Source organism: Muntiacus reevesi, chromosome 6 (genome assembly GCF_963930625.1).
Source record: "Muntiacus reevesi chromosome 6, mMunRee1.1, whole genome shotgun sequence".
Lineage (NCBI taxonomy): Eukaryota > Metazoa > Chordata > Mammalia > Artiodactyla > Cervidae > Muntiacus > Muntiacus reevesi.
The window spans coordinates 29,604,855-29,627,312 of record NC_089254.1 but is presented as its reverse complement, the minus strand read 5'-3'; the positions used below and the strand labels follow the sequence as shown (position 1 = coordinate 29,627,312).

Sequence of the window (22,458 nt, the reverse complement as noted above, 5' to 3'; positions counted from 1 at the left end):
ATTCAGAACTGCCATTGAGCAAGTTATGTTTATGATTTTTATACCCAGTTGTTGTCTAACAAATATGTTTAAAGCAGCATTTTAACAGACACTATACTAAGTGCTATGGGCTTCCCTGGTAGCTCAATGGTAAAGAATCTGCCTGCCAAAGCAGGAGACTCGGATTTGATCCCTGGGTGGGGAAGATCCCCCTGGAGAAGGAAGTAGCAACCCACTCCAGTATTCTTGCCTGGGAAATCCCATAGACAGAGGAGCCTGTCAGGCTACAGTCCATGGGGTCACAAAGAGTCAGCCATGACTTAGCGACTAAACAACAACAACATACTAAGTGCTGATAATACTTGTCCCCTGCATCCAAAGAGCTCACATGCACTCAGGTCCCCACACAACCCTATTTACGCTGTGTAACATACAGTTAGACTTGAAATCAGGACAAAGGGCTATCATATTTGTCATAGTTTTGCAAGGTGTTTTCACATCCACTATCTCATTTAATATTCTTAACAGCCCAAGAAGATGGGCAAAGAAAATAGTGTTGATTCCACTTTATGGAAGAGGATATCAAGACTTAAACGATGTCACATGCATCATAATGTGTTTGGCTTACGGTTGAGAGCCAGGACAGCAAGCCAGGTGGCCAAGTAGAATCCCCTGCTTTTGTCACTACCCCGTTCTGCCTTCCTACCTCTTTTTCCTCATCTATATGAAGAAGGTGCTAGGCTGGTGTCTTTCTGCTATGGTCCCTTCAACTATAAGACTCTCTGAGTCTATAACCAGGGCCCTCCCGCAAGGGAGCTCCCAGTCCAGGAGGGACAGTTGGAGCAAAAAACTAACAACTTTGTTCCCCTGCTACCTCCTAGGGTTGTGTGAAGATTATCGTATATAATACACTAATCCAGTGCTTGTGTGTGTGTGTGTGTGTGTGTGTGAGATTGAGTAAAACTAGATGGGATGGTACTTTTTAGGTACCACTTTGCAATAGGTATTTCTCCAGGTTCTCCTTAGTTTTCCAGGTATCTGCCTCACCCAGGAGACTTTGGAGCAGGGATCATGTGATACCCACCATCACTAGGAATCGTGTCTTCTTTTAAAAACAAAAATTATTTATTTTATTTTTGGCTGTCCTGGGTCTTCGCTGCTGCACAAGCTTTTCTCTATTTGCTGCGAGCAGGGGCAACTCTCTGGCTGTGGTGCGCAGGCTTCCCACCGCAGTGGTTTCTCTTGTTCCAGAGCAGGGGCTCCAGGGCTCAGGGGTTTCAGGGGTTGTGGCTCCCAGGCTCTGGCGCACAGGCTTAACGGTTGTGGTGCACAGGCTTAGCTGTTCTGTGGCATATGGGATCCTCCTGGACCAGGGATCAAACCCATGTCTCCTGCATTGGCAGGCAGATTCTTTACCACTAAGCCACCAGGGAAGCCAAGAATAGTGTCTTCAACAGGGATTGTTGAAGAAACAATGGGTACATTGAGGCAGGTTGATCTTAGAGAGGGAGGTGGCTTGATCCATGTGCCAAATTCTCACCTCAACACACATTTTCGCATTTCTCAAGATATCTAGTTTAGTATGCTTGGTGGGAGCCCACCGTGGAAGTTTACCAACTGTAAAATGGGGACAGGGGGCAGATTTTTAGTAGAGAGGAGGATGAAGAGGAAGAAGGAGGAAGAAAACAGGAGAGGATGGAGCTAGAGCCTTCAAAGGTGTAAACATGCTTCTGTCTTCACAGACATTAAGTACCAGGACTTCATCTGTCTTGCCATCCCCATATTTTGCCAGTACTGAACCGGAACTCCAGGTCTGCCATGGAGACAACCTCATGATGACATTACGTTCCAGGAAGTCTTGCTGAATGCACAGCTGTGGCAGCCCTGGCTCCCCCCTCATTGCTCCGGAAGCCTGCAATTTGTGTTGTTTTAGGCTCTGTGGCCCAGGAAGCATTATCAGATGGAAGTGTTCCACCTCCCCACCCCGGCCCCCAGTGCTGTCTTTGTGGCCAGTGAAGTAAATGCATCTTGTGCCTCTTAAGAAATGTGGGACAGGAGGTCGGGTGGAGCCCTGCCAGTGTGACCGGGGAGGTGCGTCAGTGGCTCAGTGACAGGTGGCAGAGGCCAAGGGCTTGGGAATCACTTACAGTCACGGAGATTTCTTTCTCTTTCAGCCTTTGCCCTCTGATGGGAATGAAGCAGCAGGCCGCCAAGCCACACAACGGAAGCCTGAAATGAGACGACTTGGGCAATTTGCACAAGAGTTTCCTTCTTTAAATAATTACAGAGTCACTATCCCTGGGGGTATTTGCTTATTGGCTGCCTTCACAGTCTTCTTCTTCTTTTTTTAGAGCAAGTCTCTTAAAGACACTGCTCTTGGTCTTACATGCACTTGCCCAGACTTGTCTTATTCTTATAGTACTGATGTTCTACTGTTCAAAAGTTAGGAAGGAGCTGACTCTGAGCTGGAAACAAGGGCAGCAGAAGGTCGAGACAGTGGGCTCATTTTGTGCATAAGTCCCAGAGAGAGAGAGTGCTAGCCATTGCGGGAGGTGGGTTTGAGGGGTTGGATGTGCAAAATGGGGTCTAGCTGGCAGCCCCAGGTAATCTGCTGATGGTGGGTTGGAAATGGCAACTGTTGAAAAACACTGAAAACTGGGGTTGTTTCTCATCTGAAACATGGTGTCTGCACTGACTGTAAATGTTCCCCTCAGGGAAATTGGCAAGGGTGTGCTGGTAAACTGGCTCTTTGGGAAGAAAAAAAGGAGGGTTGGTTTGTAACCTTTATTACATACCCTGACTCTGGCACATTTCCAGCTATCACGGTTAATCTGCCTGCCAAAATCCCAAATGTTTAACACTCCTCTCTCTGGAACAGGTGCCAGCAGCTCCAGCCTGCCACTGGCTAAGAAACAAATTTCTACTTTCCACTCACAGGCCAGCTTTGGGTCCACATACAGTACTTCCCCTGCCCCAAATTAAAAAAAAAAAAAAAGATTGGTTTCAGTTTTGCCACTTATTACATGTGTACTTCTTGGCAAGGGCTTTACTTTTTCCAAACATAGCTCTCTCTTTTGAAAAACAAGACTTCAGGTTATGCCATGTAGCATCTCTGTGAAGCTCACACCACTCTTCCCTAAGAACCACATCTTCTGTCTCATGGTGCCATGCTTGGGTTAAGAGATTCTGCACCTGTGGCCTGAGCTGATTAAACAGATTGATTGGCCAGGGGCCAGTCAGATCTCTTCCTTGATGATTAACCCAAAGCAATCCCAAGCTTGAATTTGCGAGCGGAGGGGCAGGGAGAGGGGGACCCAAACCGAGTAAGTCCTCTGCCACCTACCACATCCCTCAATCTATCTGCTCTTTGTTCTGATTGTTCAGCTTTGTCTTAGAGTCGAGGAGATATCCCAGTTGCTTCCAATAAACTTTCTTCTAGCTCTCGGGCCAGTGAGAGTAGGACTTTGTAAATTGTAAGTAATAGAGCTTTAATAAGGCAGAAATGATTTTCAAGGTTTTTTTTTTTTAATTTTTTGAGCTCTAATATTACATCAGTGATTATCTAAGTATGGTCTTCCCACCAGCAGCATCAACATCACTTGGGAATTTATCAGAAATGCCCCACCCCAGACCTATTAAATCAGAAACTCTAAGGGGGGCGTCCAGCAATTTGTGATTTTACAAGCCTTCCAGGTAATTCTGACGTGTGCTCAAGTTTTGCAAACTGCTGTATTTACTATTTTAAAGGGTTATGTTTTATGTAAGAAAGGGATTTTTGTAATAAGTGCCACAATCTTTCTTTTCTAATTAAGTTATAGATTGAAGGTCAAAAGATGACTTTTATTGGTAAAAAAGTTATTTTAAAAAAATTATTAATTTTATTAAATCTTCACCCTAGCATACTTTTTCTTTTTATAAAGCCATTTAAAATTTTTATTTTATTAAGTTGTTTTTTTTTGGCTGTGCCACACAGCCTGCAGGGTCTTAGTTACCCAACCAAGTATTGAACTTGCGCCCCCTACATTGCAAGTGTGGGGGTCTTAACCACTGGACCACCAGACAAGTCCCCAAAAGTTAATTTTTATAAATAACATGTATTACTTTTATAACTTTAAAGAAATTTCAACAGATTTTGTTTTTCTTTTTTTTTAATTTTTAATTTCAGTGGACTAAGACTGACATTTCAAGGATTAGCAGAAAAGAATAGAAGAAAAGCGTGAAGAATGAAAATGCTGCAAATAAAGGACAAAAAAGTAAGCAACAGATCATTTCAAATGGTGAAAGTCTGGAAGGGAATATAAAACAGATAACCCAGATGCTGTGTGGTTTGCACTGGACCAGATTTCGCAAAATGTGCCATTAAACACTGAAATGACTAATAATTTCTGGCATTGGGAAACTGCAGTAATGATTGATTTACATAAGTACAGTAAAAAGTGAAACAGGAAACTTTTTTTTTTCATCCTGGTGGTTTTCACTGTTAGGTTTGGAAAGATAAGGTTGAATTGGAATTTTCACTGTCACAGGATCTTAAACAGGCAGTTGGAATAGATAGGGCTCCTTTGTGGCTTGGTTGTTTGAAAGTAGCATATTATTTTCCCATGGAAAATCATACTTTGGAGGGCCAACTGCGGGTAGCACAGCAGAATCCTTATTGGAAGGAAATCACAGTGCTGGTAACAGTACAGGTCCCTGAGAGTAGGTTCCATGAGATGCCCTGCACTTCAGCAGTTCCCTCAGCAGCCCTTAGAGGACAACCTCTGTGCTGGGGTTAGGGAGAGCAGAGTGATGGAATGAGGGATTCAGTAGAGGGTGGGGAGTCTTCTGGGGGAAGGAGTGGGGACTTCATTTGCAAAAGTGTCAACAGGAAGAACACTAAGGGTGGAGGGGGCTCTGCCACTGAGCGTCCAAATACGTGTGTTATTCATAAATTGAATAACCAAAAAAATTGGGAGCTACCTGTATTTGCTATTGGATGCTATATCTATTGTGGTGTCAACCTCTGAAACAAGTCTGAAGAGCCTAGTGGTTATACTTGCTGGCTTTGCAGTCAGGTGGATCTTGGTTTGAATTCCAATTCCATGTAACCTTGGGCTAGTTACTAAAACATGCTGTGTCTCATGTCCTCATCTATAAAAGGGCGGTGGTCATGATGAGTGTTTACCTGACAGGGTTGCTGTAAGAATTCAAGGAGATAATTTATATAAAGCACTTAACACACTGTGCATTTAATATAGAGGGCTTCCCAGGTGGCACAGTGGTAAAGAATCGGCCCGCCAGTGCAGGAGACACAAGAGACTTGGGTTCGATCCCTGGATCGGGAAGATCCCCTGGAGAAGGAAATGGCAACCCACTCCAGTTTTCTTGCCTGGAGAATCCCATGGACAGAGGAGCCTGGTGGGCTATATATTCCATGGGATTGCATCGAGTCAGACATGACTGAACACACGCACTCTGTGTATTAGCCCTTAAGATGCTTTAGTTAAATGATTCTTATCCTTTTTGAAAAAGAAATGATAGTTTGAAGTTTAGAGAGGTTGATTAACACAAAATAAGAAGTGTAAAGAGGATTTTAATGGTTGTGGGAAATTGCACCTACTTTCTTATGTGAGCTGGTGAACCTCCCCCTGCCCATCGCTGAATCTTCATAGAAGATTCCACCAGTTGAAAATCTTGCTACAAATGTGTTCCATAGGAATTTCAGAATTCTAGAGAAAAGGAATACAGGAAAAACTTCTATAATAATTCATGATGCAGAAAAGATGTTTATTATTATAATGATTATTTCCTTCAATATGATTGCTGTTTGAAGCTAATAGTATTTAAAAACAAAAGCCAAAACAAACCCTGCCTAATAGTGCAGGGAAACTGGCCTGGGTATATTTAATCATGTGTCTTGCTCTTCTGACAGCCCCAACTGCTGAAAATATTCATGAGTATGGTTTTGCCTTCATGTTGCTGAGTAAATACAGATAATACATTGTCCTTCTGGGCCTTAGGAATGTTTTGAAAGGCCTGAAGGTTTACAGCTGTTTGGCTCTGACACAGGATTTCCCAGGGCCTTTGTGGTGTGTGGGCAAAGCATGTTTGTTATGTGGAACTTGGTGGGTGTGCTGGCTACGGCCAATGTCATCTAGAGACAATGCCAAGGAAGGCCCCTGGAGCCCCATGTGTCTGTCCCAGGGGTTTGGAGCACATCCCCAAGTGGTGCTTCTGTCTTCGAGCAGGGAGACACAAGTAAGTTCTGTCGATGTGTCTTCTGTTTACTGCAAATGAGTCCATCTCAGTAACATACCCTCGAAGTCCAAGCATTTAAAGCATTTACAGACTAAGAGGACAAGCTTCAAAAGAACATGAATCTTTGTACCAGATGGAGTTTGAGAGCTCTCTTGTGACTTCTCTGGGTCTGTTCTGGTTAGCTGTAGAGCCTCAGGCACTGCGTGGGTCCCCGAAGAGTGCCAGGATGATGAGCTCAGACTAGAGTGAGCTCAAGTTGGTGGCTGAGTCCTATAGACAAAAGCTCTGGAGTCAGAAGGCCAGAGTTCCTGGGTCTGGCTGGCTAATGTAGTCACGTAACCACTGCCAATCAAGGAGTACCTCATTAGGGCCCACTCAAAGTAGTTTTCTGAAGGAGTTTGCTCCTAGAACTCTCCCCCATGGGTGCCTTACATTAGAAGCAGTAACTTTTCAACTGACTCTCAGACAGATCCCGATAATACCTAACAATTTCCTTGGGGTATAAGCCCTCCTAAGAATATTCACATTATTAAAAGAGGCAGTTGGAGCCTTAAGCAGATTGTAAGGCAAAGAAACAAATCTTTTTGTAGGTTGGGTACAAGGGCAGCTGATGTGGGAAATAACTTGAATACACGGTCCTGCCTGGTAATCCTAAATGACTTGCATTATGCTTGTCTAATTGGACTGACTTTTCTCTCTTGTAAAATGGGGATAGCAACCCTTGACTTTTCTGACTCAGAAAGATACATCATGACAAAAAGAGATAATAGACGATACTTTTGAAAGTATTGACACTGGGGCATTTTGTTGTAATTTTTAATAGGCAGCAATGTGGTGTTAAGGAAAAAGCGTAAGTTTTGGAGTGAGGTAGATGTGGGTTCTGATTGCTCTATGTGAACTGCATGAAAAATCACTGAATCTCTGTGAGCTTCAGTTTTTTCACTTATAAATAGGGGTGATGGTCCCTACCTTTCAAGTTAATTGTGAGGTAAGAATGGGATGCTATTTTGTGCTCTTAATGGTACTAGCACCAATAAGTGCTGGCTGTTATCATTCCTCAGAGCACCATTCAACTGTGAGGCTTTATTTTCTTCAAAGGGCAGTTATGGTATAAATCCAATCTAATCTCAGGCTGATGGAAGGCTGCATGACCTTTGAGGATCCAGGGGACCTCTGGGGTGCAGTCTGAACTGAAGCAGGGGAGCTATGAGCTCCATTTCACACCTGAAGCTGTGCTTCTAGGTGACCTCTTGGGGCATTTGACCATTATTCCCCAGTGACTTTATCTTTCAAGCATCCCTTAAAATGCCAGCTTTGAATAGGTGAAGCCCAGTCTGTGTATAACCAGCTCTCTGTACAGGGCCTGGGACACAGTAGGGGATCTACCAACATTAATTAAATATACAAATGACCAGGATCGGCCATCTGTACTTGTATGGACTCCTCAACAAAGTCCAGTCTGAACTTGAGCTCAGGAAATCAGGACTGGGAGAAGGCTATGTGGTCATGCAATGAGAACTTAATACCCAGATGGTATTGAGGGCAAAAAAAAAAAAAAATAGTGTGGACTACATAGGGATGAAGTGTGCTCCTTTTCACCCCAGGTCAGCCTGGAAAAATCATGTGTCTTGATCTTCAGAGCTGAAGGAAGTATGGAAAATGTTAGCTTATGTGTCAGGAAGATGGATGCATGTCACTGCTTATTGCTACTTCAGGAATCAGGGATCATTCATTCATTCAACAAATACTTATTGAGTCCCTACTATATGTGGATTTTAGACATATATTTTAGATATATCAAAATATATCACTGAACAAAATAGACAAAATTCTTGTCTTTAAGGAATTTCCATTTGAATGGGGAAAATAGACTGTTAGCAAAGAGATCATTAACAAAGGTAGGTTGAATAAAACTAAAGCAGTGTCAGGGGGTGGAAAAAGCCAAGGGGTGTGTGTGATTTCCAGTAGGGTGTTCAGGAGACAGCAAGAGGGCCTCTCTGGCTGAAGCATGTGCGGAGGAGAGAGTGATGAGATATGAGGTTGGAAGGAAGCAAGAACTAGGTCCTGGAGTCCGTTTTAGGCCAAGGCCAGGACTTTGGGTTTATTCTAAGGGTGACAAGAGAATTTTGAGCAGAGGAGTGATTTCTGTTCCTAAAGGACTCTGGCTGCCTGCTCAGCTGCTACTGCAGAAGATCTGGTGAGAGATAATTGCTGCATGGAGAAGGATGGGAGGGGCAGAAGAAAGAGTAAATGAAGAAATGTGGCATATGACTTAGTGACTGAGTCAACAGGATTTGCCAATGGATTGGATATGGAACATTTGAGAAAGAGAGACCAAGGATCACTCCAAGATGTTTTACCTAATTAGGAGGAAGTGTTTCCTGAGATGGGATGTAAAAAGGAGGGGCAGGTTTTGTGAGGGGAAATGAAGGATTTGGTTCGGGATCCCCTTATAGTCACCTATTGCTCTATAACAAACCACTCCAAGACCTAGTGACTTAGAAGTACAATGGATTATTATCTTTCATGTTTCTTAAAGGTGGACTAGGCTCAACTAAGTGATTCTTGGTTGTTTTTCTTTGGCAGTTGCAGTGAGTCATTCGGGGCTCATTCCTGTGGCTGGCAGGCAGTTCTGGCCATTTGCTGGCAGCTCAGCTAGAGCTGTCAATGGCAGTGCAAACATATGTTGCTTAACCTTCATACAATAGGGCATCTCAGTTCCAAGAGTGAGTATCCCAGGGAGTTGCATTCCAAGAGAGCTAGGCAGAAGTTCCAGCATGGCTTCTTATGGCCTACTCTGCAAGTGTCAAGCTGTTAGCTTCTTGCTGTGTTTTACTGGTCAGGCATGCCTCTAAGGCCAGCTGGTATTCAAAGGAGGAGTAGGACTTTACCTCTTGATGCAAGGAGCAGCATCCATATATAGGGAGGGAAAGAGCTGTTGGCAGTCAACTTGGGGTGCCATCTACCAGTGATGCTCTGAGTTTGAGATGTGTACTGATATTCAAGTTTGGAACTCAGGGAGAGATTGAAAGTGAAAGTGTTAGTCATTTGGTCATGTCCAACTCTTTGTGACCTCATGGGATGTAGCCCACCAGGCTCCTCTGTCCATGGGATTCTCCAAGTAAGAATACTGGAGTGGGTTGCCATTTCCTTCTCCAGGGAATCTTCCCAACCCAGGGATCAAACCCAGGTCTCCTGCATTAGAGGCAGATTCTTTACCAGCTGAGCTATCAGGAAAGTCCCAGGGAGAAATTGGGTCTCTGGAAATTGAGCAGGAGAGTTCTCTTCAGGATCTTCAGAATTCTTAGACCTGATATGTTAAGTTAGAAACAAATTACTTTCCTGCCTCTTTTTTTTTTTTTTTGTTACCTGATTGGAACTGTATATTTCAGTTGGATATGCCTCTGGTAGCTAAAAAGAACTGCATTTAAAAAATCATCATTAATATTTATTAATGACATAATACAATGCCTGATGCTATAGACATATAAGAAGTATTAATCATTATTATTGGCTAGTACATTTTTTTCACTTCCTTATTCACATTGTTTCTACACTGCCTGACTGTCTCATGCTGTCTCTGTAGCATGTTACTCTGGCTGTAATCACATTGGGTTGATTGTTCCTGTAAAACAGTTCAGATGACCTTTTCTTTCATTTAACCCCATTATTAGCATGTGCACCATTTCTCAACCTGGAATCATCTGACATATTTCCTGAGTCCATAAAATCTATGGGATTTAAACATTTCTGGATTTTCATATTTATGGTCATCTTAAAGTAATAGCACATTCTGGAACTCTCAGACTACTCCTTTTATTGAAGTTATTGTTGTTGTTCTGCCACTCAGTTGTGACCAACTCTTTGTGACCCCATGGACTGTAGCCTGCCAGGCTTCCCTGTTCTTCACCATCTCCCAGAGTTTGCTCAAACTCATGTCCATTTAATTGATAATGCCATCCAACCATCTCATCCTCTTGTCATCCCCTTCTCTTCCTGCCTTCTTTCCCAGCATCAGGGTCTTTTCCGATGAGTTGACTCTTCTCATCAGGTGGCCAAAGTATTGGAGCTTCAGCTTCAACATTGGTCCTTCCGATGAATAATCAGGGTTGATTTCCTTTAGGATTGACTGGTTTGATCTCCTTGCTGTCCAAGAGACTCTCAAGAGTATTCTCCAGCATCACAGTTTGAAGGCATCAGTTCTTTGGTGCTCAGCCTTTTTTATGGTCCATCTCTCACATCCACACATGACTATTGGAAAAACCGTAAGTTTGACTATATGGAACTTTGTCAGTAAAGTGATGTCTCTTTTTAAGTGATTTCTCTTTTTAACACAATGTCTAGGTGTGTCATAGATTTTCTTCTAAGGAGTAAGCATCTTTTAATTTCATGGCTGCACTCACCATCTGCAGTGATTCTGGAGCCCAGGAAAGTAAAGTCTGTCACTGTTCCCATTTTTTTCCCCATATATTTGCTATGAAGTGATGGGACAAGATGCCATGATCTTAGTTTTTGAATGCTGAGTTTTAAGCCAGCTTTTCACTCTTCTTTTTCACTTCATCAAGAGGCTCTTTAGTTCCTCTTCACTTTCTGCCATAACGTGTTGTCATCTGCATATCTGAGCTTGTTGATATTTCTCCAAGCAATGTTGATTCCAGCTTGAGCTTCATCTAGTCCAACATTTCACATGGTGTACTCTGCATATAAGTTAAATAAGCAGGGTGATGATATACAGCCTTGATGTACTCCTTTCCTAAATTTGAATCAGTCTGTTGTTCCATGTCCAGTTCTAAGTGTTGCTTCTTGACCTACATACAGGTTTCTCAGAAGGCAGGTAAGGTGGTCTGGTACTCCCATCTCTTTAAGAATTTTCCGCAGTTCATTGTGATCCATAGTCAAAAGCTTTAGTGTAGTCAATGAAGCAGAAATAGATATTTTTCTGGAATATTCCATGCAATTTCATAGGGGCATTTCCACTGTACATAAGGTCATGTTAATACCAAGTAAAGCCAAATTACATTATGCACTCTAAGCTTTTGAAGTCATTCTGTAGAGAAAGATGGTAGGACAATGGAATGGCCCAATCATTGGGATGTGTAACTGTAAGGACCCCGGAGCTGACAATCAGTACATATGAAGTCAGTGGCTCTATTGTGAAATCTCATCTTTTAATATACAAATTAGCAGTGGTTAGATAGAAGTAAATGAATGTAGTAGTGAAAAACAAAGATTTTTTTGATTAATTGATATTTTTAAATTTCAATATTGTATTTTGAAGTGTGCACATTGACTTTTCAAGACAATGGGTCTGTTATTAAAAGAAAACATTTTTTAAAAAGATAAACAATGAGTATGATAACAATAAAAGTTCAAATGATGATCCAAGTTTGCAACAAGTGATACGAAACTCTAGTAACCAAACATCTGCAGTTTAGTGGCAGCAGTTAACATTGTCCATTACTCTCAATTAATGTCAGTAATTTGCACTTTATTGGTTTTGTAACTTAGTTTGTATTTAATTTGTAAACTTCATTTAGTTTTAGATTTGTATAAGAGCTGTGAGCAAAAGGCACATACACTTTATTCATCTTAAAGAAATATTATAGTTAAAATAATTTAAGTGAACACTGACAATTTAAAATATTTTCCTTCAATGGATTTTTCTCATTACTGTTATTTAAGAAATACTGACTTAATGAATAAACTCCTCTAAATCCAAGAAACAGTATCATCATAGTCTAAGGAGGAAACAACCAAAACAACTCAGGGCACATTTTTTTCCTCCCAGAGATGTTTATAGGCTTGTAAAATTCTAAATCCAGTTGTTTTTTATTGGCGTTTTGTTTTTTAAAGACTTTTTGTTTGTTTTGCCTGTGTAGAACATAGCAGAAATTTGAACATGCATTTTTTGGGAATGGGTTTTATGGTCTTTAGACAAATTTGCTCCTTGTACTCCAACTATATCAATCTACTTTCAGTACCAAGACTGTACCAAGCTCTTTGCCACCTCAGCACCCTTGCACTTACTGTGTCTCCCATCTGCTCTAGAGCACCTTCCCTTGACTTTTTCTAGGCTCAGCCTTTTTATTAGGTCTCTGCCTAAATGTCCTTCCTCAGAATGCTCCTCCTTGATCACTTCTGAATGAAAGAGGGTCCTCTTATTTTCCCTCTTCACCTTCTTTATTTCCCTCACAGGACTTAGAGTATCTCTTGTGATTTAAGATGTTTATTTCACTTTTCCTCTGCCTGCCACCCTCTTTGGACTGTGAGTTATCAGAGGGAAGGTTTTGTGTCTCTCTTTTACCATTGTAGCATCTAGCACACTGTATGGAAATACAGTGATCACTGCTTTTATGACAGTGTGTGGCATCTATGAAGCCATTGTGAAAGTAATAGGAACTTAATCAATGGTGAAAACCATTCAAGTAATTAATTTAAGAAATTATATGGTCTTGGTGTATTTGTTGAGCTGAGTGATGCAAAGCAACCAAAAGTAGGCATCAACTTCCCAACAGAGTGTAGCTTTGCTTTTTAAGCTATAAATAGTCAATTATTCTCCTGGTTCCTATGGGTTGTCTTTCCCTATGGTTTGATGAGGAGGTAAGAGGTAAATAACGATTCCTTACAGCCCTCTTCTATCTGATCATGGCCAGGATGAGTGCCTTAGTCAGGATGAGAAATGTGAAAGTTGATAATTAATGGAGTCAGAGGCAAAAATAATGATGAGTTTTTTTTTTTTTTTCATACCAACTCATATATGTGGATTCCGGAAAAATAGTGTAGATGCTCTCCTTTGCAAAGCAGAAATAGAGACACAGATGCAGAGATCAAACATATGGACCCCAAAGGGGAAAGGGAGGAGGGTGCGATGAATTGGGAAATCAAGATCGACATATATACACTATTGATACTGTACATAAAATAGATAACCAATGAGAACCTACTGTATAGCTCCGGGATGTTCTGTGGCACCTCAATGGGAAGGAACCCCCCAAAAGGGGACATGTGTGCATGTGTAGTTGATTCACTTTGCTATACAGCAGAAATCAATGGAACATTGCAAAGCAACCATACTCCAATAAAAATTAGTTTTATAAAAACTGCAAACAAACAAACAAACCAACAGAGAATCAGGGAAGGGAGAAGGAAAATGGTTGGAATAACAACCATCAATTACTATTTTTGCCTTTCTTTTTTCTGTGCCCGTGCTATCTCGTTGAGAACCCTTAAACCTTGACTTTTTATCCATTCATCTCAGAATTCTGTTGAATTAAATATCAAATATTTACCGTTTTTCATTGACTCTCATGTGCACATTTTCCCCACCTTTTAATGTTGCTGAAATTGAGATGCATCACAATTTATGTCATGTGATGACATAAATATGTTTGATGGCCTTTTTTTTAAAATAATAAATAAAATAATGTGCACCTTAAAATTGGTGACATTTTACAGTCAATAAAATAAATTAACTCTTTTTATGGAGGCAGTTGTCTAATGTTAATTTGCTAAGTGAAGGAATTTGAAGCAGTTTGATAGAAGTCAGTCACTGCAGCAGCTTTTCAGCAAACAAATGGCCATCGACATTTCCTGGGCAGTCATGGTGCTCTTCCAGCCTGGGAATGGAGTCCATTTTTCATTTGAACTTAGGCTGACCCTGTGATTTACTTTGATCAATAGAATATGGGAGACATGACACTGTGCGACTTTGGAGCTGTCAGAGGACTTTCAGTTCTTTTGGAGAGCCAGCAACCTCCATGTAACCACACCAAGACTGCTGAATGATGAGAGACACATGGAGAGAGAGGCATTTGGAAGAGAAGGGAAGTCTCCCCGCCAGCACTTAGCCCCGGTGCTCTGAGCATGTGAGTGAGGCCATCTTGCATCTTCCAGGCCCAGTCGATTCCCCTCAAATAACACCTCTTGAAGCAGAGGTAAACAATCCCCACTGAGCCTGCTCTGAATTCCCAGAATCACAAATAATAGCTGGGTTTTTGTTTGAAGCCCCTGTATTTTAGGGTGGTTTGTTAGGTGGTAATAGATAACCGAGAGTGCAATTGAGTTAGGACTTAAGTCCTGCAAACTTTTTTTCAATTTTTCCCAACTTGGAGCAAACCATCCCCCCTCAGATAAAGAAATATCCTTCAACGTATGAGCCTCATAAAAGCTGCCCATGTTTCTCCCTGTTCAGATTTCCCAGCACTAACAAAACAGTCCTTGACTATGTACTATGAGAAGTCACAGTCCAGAAACAAATCCTGCTGGGATCCTCATTTCCTCAAATCACCTTCCCACTTAAAATTGTTTCTCCTCAATGTGATAGTGCTTCATGAGGGGATCTTCGACTCCTAAAATGTGTTTTTCTACCGAATCTAAAGTAAAACTACATAATCACTAGGGAACCCCCTCTAAAAATGTCCAGTGCTTCTGAACAAGAAATGGCATGGCAATTCTATAAGAGGACACACATTGACAACGGTTGTTCAAGATCATGATTACTCAGAGAAACTGAACTGCATCCAACAAGCCTGAGAACAACTCTGGCACAAGGTGTGCCAAGGTGTACCATGATTGTAGTGGAGGCATAGTAGAGGCATGTCTCCTGAGAATGGCCACTCAGAACAGCTAACCCTGCTGACCAAGCAGGATATCCTCAGTGTGCAGCAGTTTCTCAACAGGAAGCATGAGAATTAGGAACATTGCAAAAGGAAGGGCAAGAACACTGAAAGACTAACATCCGATGAGGTGTGAGGGGAAAACTTAAGCTACTCACTTTGCAGTAACAACCTCATATGGAAAGCTATTTTGGTAGCCAAGTATGGAAAGTTAACTTTAACCAAATAAAACCAGGGGGTCATAAAGCCAGGAATGTGCATGAATTCATGAGTCTGGTTTTCCTAAGCCTATTTGCTCTTTCAGGAGAAAATTTCCTCTATTGCTCCATGAAATATGAGTGTATATGTGTTTTACCCTATAATAAAACAAACCACATTATCTCTTAAGGTCCCGTTATTCCTATTCTACAGCTTAATCCAGGTATGCAATCCAGTTATTATAACTGATTTGACATTTCTTTAAAATTAAGCACATTACGTTTTCCTTTTTTCTGCCTAAACTTTTTAAAGGGACAATAAAATTGAGAATGAAATATCTTCTTCAGTCTTTGACTGGTACCTGAGACCTTCCCCAGGATCTAGCTGGGGTTATAAAACCTTTCATGAGTTCCAGTCAATTCGTCAACATAGAAAACCCATCCATGTGAAACCTGTGGACATTGATCTACTGATGGGTGCAATCAAGATGCAGATTAACACTATCTTTATTATGATTTAGTGGAGAATCATACTTGACTTAGGATTGCTATATAACATCTGGGAGAGACATTAACCCAGAAGGAAAATGGTAGAACAGGATCACCAAGAAAAAGCAAACCACAAAGGAAGGGGAAAGTGGTGTCAGAAAAGTTCTGTCTGACAGATACTGCCATGAATTTACTGACTATTTGCAATGAGGCAGAAAGAAAGGCATCCTTTCCCTACCAAATACCAAAGCACATTTTTGTTTTGTCACTGTGGCAGACACAATGATTGACTTTAAGTTGACAACCCCATATTAAGGCCTCCTTGCCTTTCCTCTAGACTGCATCAGCAGTTTGCCAGATATCATAGGTTGTGCATTAAAAAACCTCATTCCAAGCTAAAAAGAAGCACTGTTGGTTTTTCTTCAAATAAATCTAGAAAAAAAATTTTTTTCACTTTCTCCTCTAGCAAAGGAAGTAAGGGAATTCACACCAGATCAGAGACCCAAAGGTGAGTTCCCTGGGGTTTGACCCTTTTCTCTTGACAGGAATAGCTTTAAGTAACTTTGGGGGTGACAGTGTGAGATGCCCTCATGACCTTTCCCCAGCCCTCAACATTTCCCTCACAGCACGTGAGTGTTTTCACTTCTCTTTGTGATGCTCTGCTGAAGGACCACCAGCTAAACCTACTGCTAAAGATGCAAATGGCCCAGCAAGGAAGGTAGGATGGTAGGACTCTGATCTTCCCTTGGGGCTGAGCACAAAGAATGGGACAAGGCAGGGCTCATGAAATGTGCACTGAAAGCTTGAAGGTTGACTGTACGTAGGTTACTGATCTTGTTAGGACTTCCAGGTGGGGCACCAGAGCTCTGAGGGGCACCTCAGGTACAGAGGCCAAGGAGCAGGGCAGCCGATGTGGGGAGATGACACTGGTAACCAGGGCACACAAGGTTGGTGGAAGGCGGCCTTTAAAATGCATGGGGTCTCAGGTCAGCCCGGTTTTCTGGAAGATGATGAAGGAATACTTCTCCTCCTCCCATCTTCTGTGCCTAGGAACTAAGACTCTGGTGGGAACTGTTGGTACCAAGACTTAACTTTGGGCTGGGCCTTCTTTAACCTCTCTGGCATCTGTGAACTGGTTTCTTCTCAGTCACTCTTGTTAACCGTATTGCATAGCACATGACATTCTGCGAACCACTGGCTTACAGAAACAATGTGTGGGCTGCTTTTAAGGTAAGACTATCTACATCTCATTGAGATGTTTGCTAGTCTGTCTCTTGTGACCACACTCAGAGTCTTGCTAAAATCAAGCCCCCTTGGTCAGCGTAGAGAGCCATAATGTGCTAATCAGGGTTGGACTTGAAACAGATGGGCAATGAACCAGTTTCCTTTATCTTCCTTTGCATTGTCAGTGGTCATGATTCATATGACATAGTTCCTCGAAAGACAAACCAAAAAAGATGATGGAACAGAATTCACAAAATACCTTCTATTGCCTATGGCTTATGCATGTGTGTGTGTGCTTAGTCACTCAGTCATGCCCAACTCTTTGCGACCCCATAGACTGTAGCCCACCAGGCTCCTCTGTCCATGGGGATTCAATAGGCAAGAATACTGGAGTGGGTTGCCATGCCCTCCTCCAGGGGATCTTCCCAACTCAGGGATCGAACCGAGGTCTCCTGCTTTGCAGGCAGGTTTTTTACCTTCTGAGCCACCAGGGAAGCCCATGGCTTATGCATACATATTTTAATATTATTTATAAGTGCATAGTTAAGAGTGTTTTGGTCTTAGAATTGGAAGCCTAAAATGAAACTATGGTAATTAAATATAGTTATTGGGTAATTGTATTTGCTTATAATCTATTTTTTAGCTGACCTACTGCAAACAAAGTAAAAGACAGTGACTATTAGCACAAAGCTGATTCCTCTAATGTGGGAATGGAAGGAAATAAGACTTCATAAGTATGTATGTAACACAGACAAATTACAATTTTTTAGATTTTTTAAATTAAATATTATGGATTAAAGGGTTTCCCAGGTGGCACAGTGATAAAGAATCTGCCTGCGAAGGCAGGAGACACAAGAGACACAAATTCAATCCCTGGTCAGGTAGATTCCCTGGAGAAGGAAATAGGAATCCACTCCAGTATTCTTGCTGGAAAATTCCATGGACAGAGGAGCCTGGAGGGCTATAGTCCATGGAGTCGCAAAAAGTTGGACTTGACTGACTGAGCACACACAGCTATGGATTGAAATCCTTAAGTTTTGTTTTTTTTTTTTTTAATTATTTTTTTTTTTATTTTTCAGGGGGTTTTGTCATACATTGATGTGAATCAGCCATAGAGTTACACGAATTCCCCATCCTGGTCTCCCTTAAGTTTAAATCTTCTTGTAACAGTATAGCTACAAGAGAAGGTCCAATCAGGATATAACAAGATTATAAGATCATTAGTTCAGTGGTTCTCAAAGTGAAGCCAGAGAACCCCTGGGGACACCTGGTTCTTTTCAGGAGATTCACAAAACCCTGGTTTTTCCAACTACATATCTGTGTAAAGCTGGATTTTCTTCATATTCTTCTGTTAAAACAGCATAACTAACAGGTTGAAATGTGGAAGTAGATGTGAGATTCTAACTGTCCTCTCTGAGGTCAGACGTTAAATAAATTTCCCAAAATTTAACACATGACAGTCTTCTCAATACATTTTGGAGAAGGAAATACAGTTTTCATGAAAAGTTATGTTAGCATATAAAGGATTAGTTATTATATTGAATGAACAAAAAAATTAAAAAATTCTTTGATTTTAACTTCTAACATGGTAAATATTAACAGATAGAAACTACATAAGTTTTAAGAGTGGAAAAGAGTCCTGATACTAAGATGTTTGAGAACTGCTACATGAACACGGCTCAAGCAAATTCTCTGAATTCTAACCATATAAAGCCTATTTCTTCAGCATAAGCTGGTTTCCACCTCCACCTCTTGCCCAGTTTCCCTCCAACTGTATGCTCATGTCCAGGGGTAATAAAAAATTTTAGCAACTGGTAGTCCATAGTGTTGCGAAAGAGTCAGACATGGCTTAGCGACTAAACAACAACAAAAAAAGCATGGAAGCCCATCAGTCAAAACGTTTGTACAACCAGTAAGCACAAATTGTGGGTGAAAGCAGCAGGATTAGCCCCACTCTCTGAGTGTCCAGGTCTGCCCTCTGTAAATTCCACCTGCCTGTGGGAAAGTTAGAACTCCCTCTCCCACCCAGCCAACTGCTCTGCTCACGGGTGAATCTCGTCTGGTACCTGACACATTGTCAGGGGCTGAGCCCTGTGTGCCCGAGCCCATGTTTACCTACCCTGAATGCAAACACTTTGCCTCAGTAGTCCTTGCTCTGGTTTGGAGAGACATGAGGTAGAATATCTCTGCAATGACAAGAATGGAAAAGGTCACCAACCATTTTATTACCATCCCAATTTGCCCCGAGTAGGTGGAGCTTCAGGTGGTCCAATATTGTGCAGTGTCTTAAACACCGGGGTCAGATTTGTTTAGGCTTAAAGAATAGGTGAAATTCCTCCAGAGATCTTCGGTTAACCAAACCACTTCAACCACTTCAGTTAAAACCTAGTTAGCCCTTTGCACAGAGGGCAGCAGAGTTAGCTTCTCACCAGAAATGCATGGAATGCACTTAGATGTCTTTTTGGTGGGGGTGAGATTACGAGAACTGGGAAAACCAGACGCGGGGGATTTCCGAAGCCCTGAGGCCAGGCTGACGACTGCCAAGGCTGCACGCTTAGCCTGAGTTCTCCTGCAAAGTGAACTTCCCCTCGCACTGACTCCTTCCCTCTGACTTGCTGCTCTGGGTTGATTGGTGTCCTCCAAAATTCGTATATTGATATCCTAACCCCCAGGTGTTCAGAATGTGACCTTGTGTGGAGACAGGGTCTTTACAGTGGTAATCCAGTTACAGTAAGGCCATTAGTGTAGGTGTAAACCCAGTATGTCTGGTGTCCTTATGAAAAGGGGAAGTTTGGACACAAGGATGCGTGCAGAGGGAAAACTGTGTAAAGATGCAGGGAGAAGGCCATGTGAGTATGAAGACAGGCACCTGTAAGCCAAGGAGAGAGGCCTGGAATAGATCCATCCCTCATAGCCCTCAAGACCTCAGGAGGAACCCACTGTGCTTTCGGACGTCTCACCTACAGAACTGTGAGAAAAGCGTTGCCTTTTGCTCAAGTCACTCAGTTTGTGAGTCTCTTGCCACAGCGGCCCTAACACGCTTGCCTTCAGGTTTCCAATCACAGCCCCACTTTCTCTCAGGGGGAGAATTCTTACTAAGGGGTTCTTCGTTTGAAAAAGTGAGATATAGAAGACTAATGAGCATTTTTCTCCGGTAAAGCTCTGATGGTTCCCTCAGCAGCAGGTGGCTTGTGAGACTGACCTCCCCTCAACCTTCAGATGGGCAGGGACTTCGTTAATAAATGAGAGGAAGGAAGTGTTCGGTGCCCTCAGAGGTGAGAACCAGGGAGTGTGGCCTGAAGTGTGGCCTCCGCAGCCTCGACAGAGCTGTCATTTGGGACTTCCTTCTCAGCGATCTCTGCTCCCCAGCCCTGCCAGAACCTGACCCCCGACTATGGGTTCCATACATTTTGTACTAGCTGTGCCGTCTCTAATCTGTGTGAAGTTGTGCAGGCTTTGATGTTGCTGCTGACCGAGGCACGCCCCAGCCCCACTCACCCTCACCCTCTCACACCGTCTCCTGCTCAGCACCACCCCGCGGTCTTTGTTCTCTTCTCATACAGAGCAGACAGCCCACTTTAGCCACTCTCTGCATGGCTTCTGCTACTTGGATGCCGGGTCTTGTGGATTATTCCTTCCAGTTTCTTCTCACTCTGCCTCTCCTATGTCCACTGCTGGCATCCTTGGTCAGGCCTTTGGTGGCCCATGTATGAACACTGGGTGACACTATTTAAACACCAAGGCTATTTTGACTTGGGGGCACCTGGAAGTATAGAGTAAAGGATATGGGAATTCAAAGGAGGGATGAAGTGAGGGGCAAGGATGGGAGTGCAGGGTAGGGACTGGGAAAGGCCAATTTTCAGGGAGTTGGTGGGTGGTGCGGTGAGGGCATCTAGTGCACAGGTTTAACGGTGATTAAAAGAAGTTGAGAGTTCAATGGTTTGTTTCTGAAATCAGCAACCACCCCAGAATGGCAGTACCAGTGTATCATGTATCACTGCAGAAGCCTTCTCCTGGTTGCTTGAATTTCCTTCCTTGAATCTGGTACACACTAGCACTTCATTTAAATACACAATTTTTGTTAAATGTACCATTTCATTTCTCCATACAGTCAACACATAATTACTGAATATAATTCTCAGTATGGAGATTTGGTAGGAAACAAGGCTGACCAAATCCCTGTTACTTTACTACTGCCCTCTTCAACAACTCCTACTCTAAATAATATTTTAAAGTTGATTCTTAAAGGATGAATCATCAAATTAATACATGTGTATATGCACACTCATAGCTAGACATACATATGACAAATATATTACTAAAGTCCCAACTGTAGACTTTTAATTCATTTGTTGTAATCAAAATGAAGATACTAAGGAGTGAAGCTATTCAGTGGTCACTGAGGTGATGGACTCTGTGAAAACTGTAATTATTTTCTTTTGATGGCTTTTTCAATTATTGGATGAAATGGAAAAATACGGAGACATTTTCAAAACTATAAGAATTATCCCCTCCATCATTCCATTGTTTGGTTTTCAGTGTTTTCATCTTTCAGATTTTAAGATTGAGAACTCTTATGTCTGCTTTTCAAAGTTCATAGGAGGAGGACAAATTTAGTTGCCTGTTGCTGAGTTGGTATTGTTCTAACTCCTTACTGTTGTCATATAAATAGCTTTCAGTTTTTAATTTTGAAAGGCAAAGAGATAAACTGATGCCTCCAACCTTCTCCCAGTTCCCCTGTTCAGATGCCCCAAAGCACCAGCGAGACAGGCTGTCCCCTCCTCTTATCCAAGGGCAAGACAACTTTTTCTCAGTTTTTTTCTCTCTAATAGCCATAGGTTTTCAGAGAAGGCCATCAGTTCAAAATATTATATGACATTAAAAAAAAATAAAAGGAATCACACACAGACCTCGCAGACAGCCGGAGATAATAGGTTATAAATTGCTGGGTGATCTGGATTTAGACTACCTAAAGCAGAAGTTGGCTCCATATTGGGCAAGCATTGAAGACAAATGCCATCTGTGATTAAGCACTAGATTCGTCATGCTTCGGGTCTCCTTTCCGCGGTCCACTTGGCTTGCTCAGACTTGGCAAGGGTCCAGGGGAGGAAGTAGGGGGAGCGGAAGCCAGTGGAGAATGACCAGTTTTTATACTCAAGCTTCCTGAAGGGCTAATTTGTCTGGACTTGCTTGTAACGTTTTGGAGAAATACCTCACACGTGACAAAGGGAGAAGTTCTGGTTATAGAAGTGAGAATTATCTAGATTGTCCCTGGGGTCATGGGCCAGAGTGGGTGAAAAAGATGTGCCTTTGGTGATGGTGTCTATATATGCAAACAAGAAGAGACATCATAGAAAGAAGGGTCCCTGGAGATTTAGCTCTTGTCCCTGAACCCTGGGCACCTTGCCTTATCTTACAAGGCCCCTGGACCTTGTCTGTAGGGCTTCACGTGTAAGTTATTCTTGCCATGTGGTTTTAAAGTCAGTATATATTGAACGAGATTTTCCAGGTGTCAGCCCTGAATTGTATATGTTGCAGGCATTGTCTAATGTAGTCTTCCTAGCACACAAAGACTACTCAGCCCCAATTATTAGAGAACAACGCTGAGACGCAAAAGTCATTAAAAATTTTTTTTTCTCAAAGTCACAGATTTGCTCTGTTTTATCTCCCAGCACTTTTGAAGTACCAAATCATTCAATGCCTTCATTAGTTTTGTT

At 42.1% G+C, this 22,458-nt stretch overlaps 1 protein-coding gene across 1 annotated transcript in view; it reads left to right on the top strand.

Annotated features, from left to right (window-relative positions):
• The window catches only part of TOMM7 (translocase of outer mitochondrial membrane 7), a 240,656-nt gene that overhangs the window by 193,035 nt on the left and 25,163 nt on the right, over positions 1 to 22,458 (top strand). Inside the window, exons 6-7 of the mRNA XM_065938987.1 lie at positions 4,145 to 4,232; positions 13,897 to 14,081. The gene's annotated coding sequence lies outside the window, so the exon portion shown is untranslated. The remainder of the gene's footprint in view (positions 1 to 4,144; positions 4,233 to 13,896; positions 14,082 to 22,458) is intronic.